Source organism: Apium graveolens, chromosome 5 (assembly GCF_009905375.1).
Source record: "Apium graveolens cultivar Ventura chromosome 5, ASM990537v1, whole genome shotgun sequence".
Classification (NCBI taxonomy): domain Eukaryota; kingdom Viridiplantae; phylum Streptophyta; class Magnoliopsida; order Apiales; family Apiaceae; genus Apium; species Apium graveolens.
Genome location: NC_133651.1, coordinates 121,966,934 through 121,975,656, shown reverse-complemented (window position 1 = coordinate 121,975,656; position 8,723 = coordinate 121,966,934). Strand labels below are relative to the sequence as shown.

The 8,723-nt window shown below is 34.6% G+C and overlaps 1 long non-coding RNA gene across 2 annotated transcripts; it reads right to left on the bottom strand.

Annotated features, from left to right (window-relative positions):
* Nucleotides 1-2,070: 2,070 nt before the first annotated feature.
* Nucleotides 2,071-6,628, bottom strand: LOC141661969 (uncharacterized). 2 transcript variants are annotated; one of them, XR_012550181.1, is made up of 4 exons: nucleotides 6,555-6,628; nucleotides 5,187-5,819; nucleotides 3,403-3,777; nucleotides 2,071-2,408 (listed from the first exon to the last, which is right to left on the bottom strand). It is a non-coding gene; the product is annotated as an uncharacterized LOC141661969 (long non-coding RNA). The 2 variants fall into 2 exon arrangements; XR_012550180.1 differs by lacking the exon at nucleotides 2,071-2,408 and having other exon boundaries at nucleotides 3,315-3,777.
* Nucleotides 6,629-8,723: the final 2,095 nt, after the last annotated feature.

Below are 8,723 nucleotides of genomic sequence, written 5' to 3'. Positions count from 1 at the left end.
GATCTAGAATGTATATACCAATATGCGTATGTGATTGCATGTACAATAAATCCAAATTATAAACGAAGCAAACCTATTTTAGTTAAGCATTCTCCGAATAGAATCTTAAAAAGGCTGTGCGCATTTTATAATATTATGAACCAAGTTACTTCCCTGTATACATTGTTGGGGATTTTAATTAAACTCGATAAAATTTAGCATAGTGTCAACCTGTAAAGGAGACGTGCGTGTTTCGGTGGGTCTTCATAATTTTTACCATTAGAAAAATAATACCGAATAAACATTACTTATGAACTTAGAATTTATTAACGAGTGCCTTGCCTACAAGAGATTATAAAAACTATAATATTAACGTCGAATAGGTAGTAGTAAGTACTTAGCCCTTTGGAGTTGGTAAATAATGGATCAAAAAGGTCTGACTCGAGCTTAGGCTTACTGTCCTCCAGGTCGCCCCTGACTCTCAACATGAGTTCCTCCGAAGCCCATCTTTTTCCACTCAAGTCATCTAGTTCTTCGTAAATGCATAATAGCAGCCTTCCCAAGTAGCTCTGTAACATCAACTGTCTTGTAGTCAATTTGACAACTATTCACAAAGCATAATTTAGGGACACAAAAGGAAGACATCTGTCTCAGTCTATCATGGACCTAAAATTTTGTACCATTCTTATAAGGTGAATTTCTATTTTGAGATTATCACTGTTTGAGGCTGAGAACTAATCACCTGCGACATTTTCTTTTCAGAAAACGGCCCAGTGTGTCCACACTATCACCAGGTATTTCATTGCAACTGTAGATAAAGCGCTTTTCCTCAATGCAGGGTACAAACGAAATACAGGGTGCAGCGATTTGGTGGCTGACTGGGCTTTTATTTTTTGTGAAAAAAGCAAGACAGCTGATTACTAGGTTAGTAGAATATATGTATTCTAATTTTTAGGCAAAGTACCAAAAGATAGCGGACCCCCAAATTAAAATCCAAATTGTTTAGTGACAAGTGTTCTCATATTCTTAATTTGATGTATACAACAAGGTTTAGGCTTGCAGAAAAATTAAGATAATGGAAGGAGGAGATGAAATGCAGTACACAGAAACTTCGAAATCATTTAGCTGTTGCTTGTAAAATAAGACAAGGTCCAACCGGATGCATATATCACCCTTGCTCTCCCGCCCAAACAATCATGATATAGAAATTCTTCCATCATACATAAATTCCAAGGTTAAGGCACTACAAGAAAAACACAATCAGACAACACCGATTAGACAACACTCGACCAAAAAAGTGTTGCCCGAATTTTTCATACAATGGTTTTTTTGCAACCAAAAAATTGGCGTTGTCTGACGTTAATTACTACAAGCGATAAAAAAATGTTGTCTAGTAAAACAAATCAGACAAGTGTTTTTGACATCACCACTATTATATAATACTTATTTCAGGTTTCAAGGAATCGGAACCGTACTTTGATAAAATTGTTGTTCCTATTATATTATCATTAACCAGCCACTAGGAGTGAGATAAACTGATCAATTCACTTATCTATGGGATCTTACCACAACAGAATGGGTGGACATAGGTGTAGCACGACTATAACCATCAAAGAAATTTATATTATAACATAGTAACTACAAACTAATCATATTTAGTACATCGATCACATAATTAATGACGAAAAAGCAAACATATAAGAAACCCTCATAAACCTAAATACAAAATTACTACGCAGGTAAAAATTATTGCATTGTGAAACCAAACCAAAGATGTGCTTAGGATGCTATGAAAAATTTAAATGGAGAGGAAACAGTATAACGTCAAACTAAAAAGAAGGGGGTGGGGGAGTGTAGGACAAGGTGGACACATGAGGCGGATTAGCATCACAACTCTCATGTGGTACGCTTCCTCTATCCCACACTCCCCCAATTATGTATTATTTCTAAACTCATAATATACACGGACCAGATTAGTGATAGTCAGTACTAATTAATTTAGTTTTTCTTATTCAACAACATCTTATTCAACAACAAAAGGAGTTGCATTAGATTTCAACCTCTCATCATCGTAAACCTGGTCACCTTCCATGCAATTATATTGACACAATGTTAGACATATGATAAAATAGATATAGAAGACGTTTGGATGCACCATGAGAATGATAATCGGGAATGTGAATCGAGGATATAGAAATGGGGTTAACAGAAATGAGAATGAAATGGAAACCCAAGGTGGGTTTGATTTACCCACCAAGAGTAAATGAAGTTCCCATTCTCCACCACTAAATCGGTAATCTAAACACTATTACTTGGGTTTAAGGTTCCAATTCCCGTTAACCGGACACATTACCCATCAACCAAACGCCCCAATAGATATCCATGTACGTGGCATCATCACAGAGGAAGAAGAAATCGCTCCTTGCATCCTAACAAAACAGAGACAGACACCATGAATATGTAGTGATAGGTTAGATTTTTGAATTCTTTTTAGTTTTTTTAATTTCGGTAAAAACTTATTTTTTTTTTATTTATATACATAACTCTCTCTCTGTGTATGCACGAAATAACTGACAAAATAGTGTACATATATACATACCTAAAAAATGTATACATATTTACTCTATTTTTAGTATTAATTTACGAATTCTATTAGAGATACTTTGAACTTAAAAATAGGATTAAATTATTTAAGGGTTTTTTTGTCCAGGCAAGGAGGGTATAATACATATTTTACATATATTTTTGGGATTTTAAGTAAAAATTTGACAAGTTTTTTTCCTTTATTATTGTTTTTGTGATCTAATTATAGTTGAACTTCATTAATAAAACCTATAAATAATTGGACAAATTTAAGAATTACTAAACAATTGAAATTATTCAAAGACCGAAAAAATAATACATTTGACAATTTTTATAAAAAATATTCATTATACAAATTACAAATACTATAAAAAAATCTTTTAATAATTATCTTGTTTCATTTTATTTATTAGTATTACACAGTTAAGTCAAATCCCAGAAAAAATTGTAACTTCATGAATATATGACAAAATCCTAGAACAATACATTGGTTGTATGTAGAATGAATCCAAATTATAACTGAATCAAAATTCAGACATATATTAATTATTTTCGAATAGGATCTTAAAAGGCTAATGTACGTATTCCATGATCTTATGAACGAGGTCACTTTCCGGAATACAATGTTGGGGATTTTATATAAACTCCATAAAATTTAACATACTGTAAGCATGTCGGGAGAGACACGTGTTTCAGTGGTATTCATGATTCTTAGCATTAGACAAATATTACCGAATAAAATTACTTGTGAACTTACAATTTATCAACAACAGTGCCTCGCCTACAAGAGTATATAAATAATAGAGTATTAACGTCGGCTCGGAGGTAGCAAGTACTTACCTCTTTGGAGTTAGTACACAATGGATAAATATGTATCTGTATCTTTATCATATAACAGCTCCAGTACTTTATCCCCTGATACTCCACAAACCTTTGCAAAAAGATGCGGTCATTCTGCTCAAGAGTAACTCATCTCTAAAAGGTTAGACTCGAGCTTGGGCTGAGTGTTGTGTCCCCCAGGTCGGTCCTGACAGTGCGACCTCAACCTGCATTCCTCCCAAGCTCATCTTTTCCCACTCGAGTTGTCTAGATTTTTGTAAATGCATTACTGCAGCCTTCCCAAGTAGCTCTGTAATATCTACTGCCTTGTAGTCTTGGACAACTCCGATGATGGAAAATCTGACGTACATTTATCAAATAGTATATCACAGTAGCCTGCATATAGAAAACATGGTTATAGCAACACTTGACAGCTAAATAATCCAAATTACAAGAGTGACTGATCCAAGAACTATTCACAAAGCATAATTAATAGACACAAAAGGAAGACATCTGCCTCATTCTATTAAATCATGGACGTAAAATTTTGTACTTCTCTCAACTTTTTAATTATTAGTCTCTGCGCCATTCTTATAAAGGTGGATTTCTATTTTCAGATTGTCAATATTTACAGCTGAGAACTAATCACCTGCAACATTATCCTAGGAACTTCATTCCTCTATGCAGCGGACAAAAGAAATACAGGGTGCAATGGTTTGGTGGCTGACTGGACTTTATTTTTCGTGAAAACGGAAGGACAGAGGATTACTAGGCTAGTAAGATGCGTGGATTCTACGCAAAATACCAAAAGATAGGGGACACCCATTTTAGAATCCTAATTGTTTAGTGACAAGTGTTGCTCGGATTCTTAATTTGATGTATACATTTGGGTTTAGGTTTGTAAAAAATTAAGATCACGGGAGGAGATGAAATGCAGAACAAAGAAACTTCGAATTCATTCAGCAGCTGCTTGTAAAATAAGACAAGGTCCACCCGAATGCATATATCGCCCTTGCTCTCCCGCCCAAACAATCATGATATAGTAAACCTTCCATCGTACAAAAATTCCAAAGGTTAAGGTTTGGATGTGTTCTTGACATCACCACTTTTATAGAATACTTATTTCAGGTTTCAAGGAACTTTAAAATTGATGTTTCTATTACATTATCGCTAACCAGACTCTAGGAGTGAGATTATATGATCAATTCACTTATCTATGGGATCTTACACAACTAAATGGGTGGACAGAGGTGCAGAACGACTATAACCATAAAAAAATTTAAATTATAATATAGTAACTTCAAACTAATCAAATTTAGTACATCAATCACATAATTAATAAGGGAAAAGCAAATATATAATTATAAACCTAGACACAAAATTATTTCCCAAGTAAAATTACGTTGCAAAACCAAACCAAAGATGCACTTAAAAGGCTATCATAAACTTCAATGGAGAGGAAACAATTTGACGCCAAACTAAAAACAAGGGGGGGTGGGGGAGTGCATGACAAAGTGGACACATAAGGCAGATTAGCATCACAACTCTTATGAGGTATGCTTCGTCTATCCCACACTCCTACAATTGTGTATTGTTTTTAACACTGATTATATACACAAACCAGATTTCCCACTTGTGTGATGTGGTACTGACTACTAATCAATTGAGCTTTTTATATTAAAAAACAAAAGGGGTAAAATTAAAATTAGTTTTTAACCTCTCGGAACCATAAACCTTCACCTTCCATGCAATTATGTTAATATGATATTAAACAGGTGATATGATCTAAATAGATATCCACGTACCTGGCTTCATCGACAGAGAAATGAGGTATTGCTCCGATCAAGAAAAAGAAGAAGAACAGTATAGGGTTAGATCTTGTCAAGTTTAGGTTTGTATTTTGCCAGAAGTACTTTCTAACCATATGTACTATCAACAACCTAAACTTCAGAGTTGGTCAAAAATGGATAATTATGGTTCTCGGTGTTGGATTATGTACAGACTTCTGTACTTTATCAACTCCGCAAGGCATGATCTTGGAAAAAAGAAGAACAGGATAGGGTTAGATCTTGTCAAGTTTAGGTTTGTATTTTGCCAGAAGTACTTTCTAACCATATGTACTATCAACAACCTAAACTTCAGAGTTGGTCAAAAATGGATAATTATGGTTCTTGGTGTTGGATCATGTACAGACTTCTGTACTTTATCAACTCCCCAAGGCATGATCTTGGAACAAAGAAATGGTCATTCAGCTCTCTGAAAGGTACAATTTAACCTTAAGAAGACGACTTAATCTTGAGCTCGCTGCTGCATGCACGTGTAGGACTGATTATGCGACCTAATTCGGTGTTCCTCCAGTGTCCATCTTTTATCCCCCTCTAGTTGTCTAGTTCTCTATAATACGTAACTGCAACCTTTCCAAGTAGCTCTGCTAGAAACTAACAGCAGATAGAAAATATGTTTAATACAACAACCACATGACATCTAAATAATTCAAATTACCAGAGCAATTTATCCAAGAAACATTCCCAATGCATAGCTGGGAGGCCGGCAAGAAACAAATAAACCTTTTTCCTTAATACAAACTACAAACTAAATATACAGGGTTATCACAGCAGGACATCAGTTTAATAGGTTATTAGTATATTAGGATTCTAGGAAGAGTACCAGCAGAGCGAGGACGATCGTAATTGTTGCGTGACAAATGTTTCTTAGATTCTTAATGTAATAAATATAGATCACAGAAGCTGTAGAAGAAATGGCCTGTGTGACATTAATTAATGACATCGTAAGCATGCACATAGAAAGCATGGCTGAAGCAACACACGACAGCAAAAATAAGACAAATTGAAGTCTGAACTAAAAGGAAGGAGGGTGGGGGAGTGCAGGACAGATGGATATTTGAGGCGGATTAGTACCACAACTCTCATGTGGTACATTTCTTTTATCCCACACTCCCCCAATTATGATTTATTTCTTACACTCGTTATATACACTAACCAGATTTCCCACGATGTGGTACTCATTACCAATCAATTGAGCTTTTTGTATTCAATAACAAAAGGAGTTGAATTAGCTTTCAATTTCTCATCATTGTAAACTTGATCATCTTCCGTGCAAATATATAGACACAATGTTTAACATATGATAAAATAATAATAGATATCATGTACCTGGCTTTATCGCATTGAGGAAGAGGAAGAAATTGCTCCGACGAGACCGTGTATATGCGGGGACTCGGTTATATTTTTTAATTCTTTTATTTTTATTATGTCGATTCAAACTTGTTTTTTATTTATTAACATTCCTCTCTCTCTATTCTTTCTTTATATGCACGAAATAAATGACAAAATATTACATATATATATCAGAAAGAGTACCTATGTACGGTCATCATTGGATAGGGACCCCTTACAACCAACAAATCAGGACCGTTGAAGCGGTAAACGGAAGGCTGGATCCGCTACTGCCGTTATGTTTCATTGCGGAGGCCGCAATGAAATATTGCGGCAGTGACCCACATACACAATTTTCCTTTTTGCCCTTTTTTCTATATTAATTCATTTATCAATGCTTTTTTATCTGCATAAATATTAATTTAATAAGATATTATTCTTAATATTTCTGATTAAAGATTGTATATTAAAAAATACTAAAAAATATTTTTATAATATTATTAAATAATTAAATATTATATTTAATATTTAATATTTTAAAAGTATTGAAACATTAAAATGAAATTAATATATTCAAATATTTAATAATAAATATTAAAAGAATAAATGAAATTATTTTGATATTTTAATATTTTAATTATTCAATATTTTTAATAATAAATAAAAATATTTGAATATTTGAAAATATTAATGGATTAAAAATGAAAATAAAGACTTATTTAGGTTAATTTCTCATGAATTATCATTAATTCACTATAACTACTTGTAAAATGAATTAAAAATGAAAATAAGGACTCATTTAGGTTAATTTCCCGTGAATTATCATTAATTCCCTATAACTACTTGTAAAATGGATTAAAAATGAAAATAAGGACTTATTTACAGTTTTTACTTGTTTATTTATTTGTAGTTAGAGAGTACTATGAAGATGACACACATGATCCACATGCGCGACCCTCCTAGCTGGTTCTATGATGTCATTCCCGATTTTCTCGCACATTATGATTGGGTAATGACTGAGTGGAAAGGTCTTGGATACAGTAGGCCTGCTTTCGTCAGACCGAAAGTTATTCAGCAGCCTCCTGTTGAGCGTCAGCCTCCTGTTGGAGATGCACGTGAGGTAGACATTCAAGATACAACTCTCAATACCTCGCAACAGACAGCGCCCCCTATCTCTCAGAAGCGTCCTCGTGAGGTACTAATGACTATCATTCACGAACTTGTGATCTTTTAAATTTCGTCTATTGAATATGTAAATGACTTGTGTGTCTTTAATTTACATTAATGGCAGGATAAGACTGGTGGTCCTGAGGAGGATACCGCAGTACTTGTCCCCCCTAAACGTCCACGTGAGGTATAAATTTCTAACAAAAGCTTTCATTTCATGCATTGTAGAACTTCAATTAATATGTATGTGTCCGCTGTAATTGCAGGAGGTTCAGTCTACTGGTGATGTTCCAGCCACCCATGCTCCTACACATGTATCTATTCCCCCTCAGGTAAAAATATTTTATAAATATTGTCCTCCTATGCACTTACACATTTTCAGCTCCCTATGTTGAATAATGTTTATGTATTGGCTTGTAATTGCAGGTTGAGGGTCATTCTACTGGTGATGTTCCACCCGCCACTGCTCCTACACCTGTATCCATTCCCTCTCAGGTACAAATCTTTGACAAATATTGTCCTCCTATGCACTTACACATTTTCAACTTCCTGTGTTGAATATGTTTATGTATCGGTTTCTAAATGCAGGTTGAGGTTCAGTCTGCTGATGCTGTTCCAGTCACCCCTGCTCCCACAGCTGTATCCATTCCCCCTCAGGTACAAATCTTTAACAAATATTGCCATTCTATGCACCTACACATTTTCAGCTTCGTGTGTTAAATATGTTTATGTATCGACTTCTAATTACAGGTTGAGGTTCGGTCAGCTGATACTGTTCCAGTCACCCCTGCTCCCACAGCTGTATCCATTCCCCCTCAAGTACAAATCTTTAACAAATATTGTCATTCTATGCACCTACACATTTTCAGCTTCGTGTATTGAATATGTTTATGTATCGGCTTCTAATTGCAGGTTGATTATACTACTCCAGTACCGTTCCACAGATCTATGACATTTCAACCTATTCCACTAAAGGTATTATTTGATCCCTACTATTTA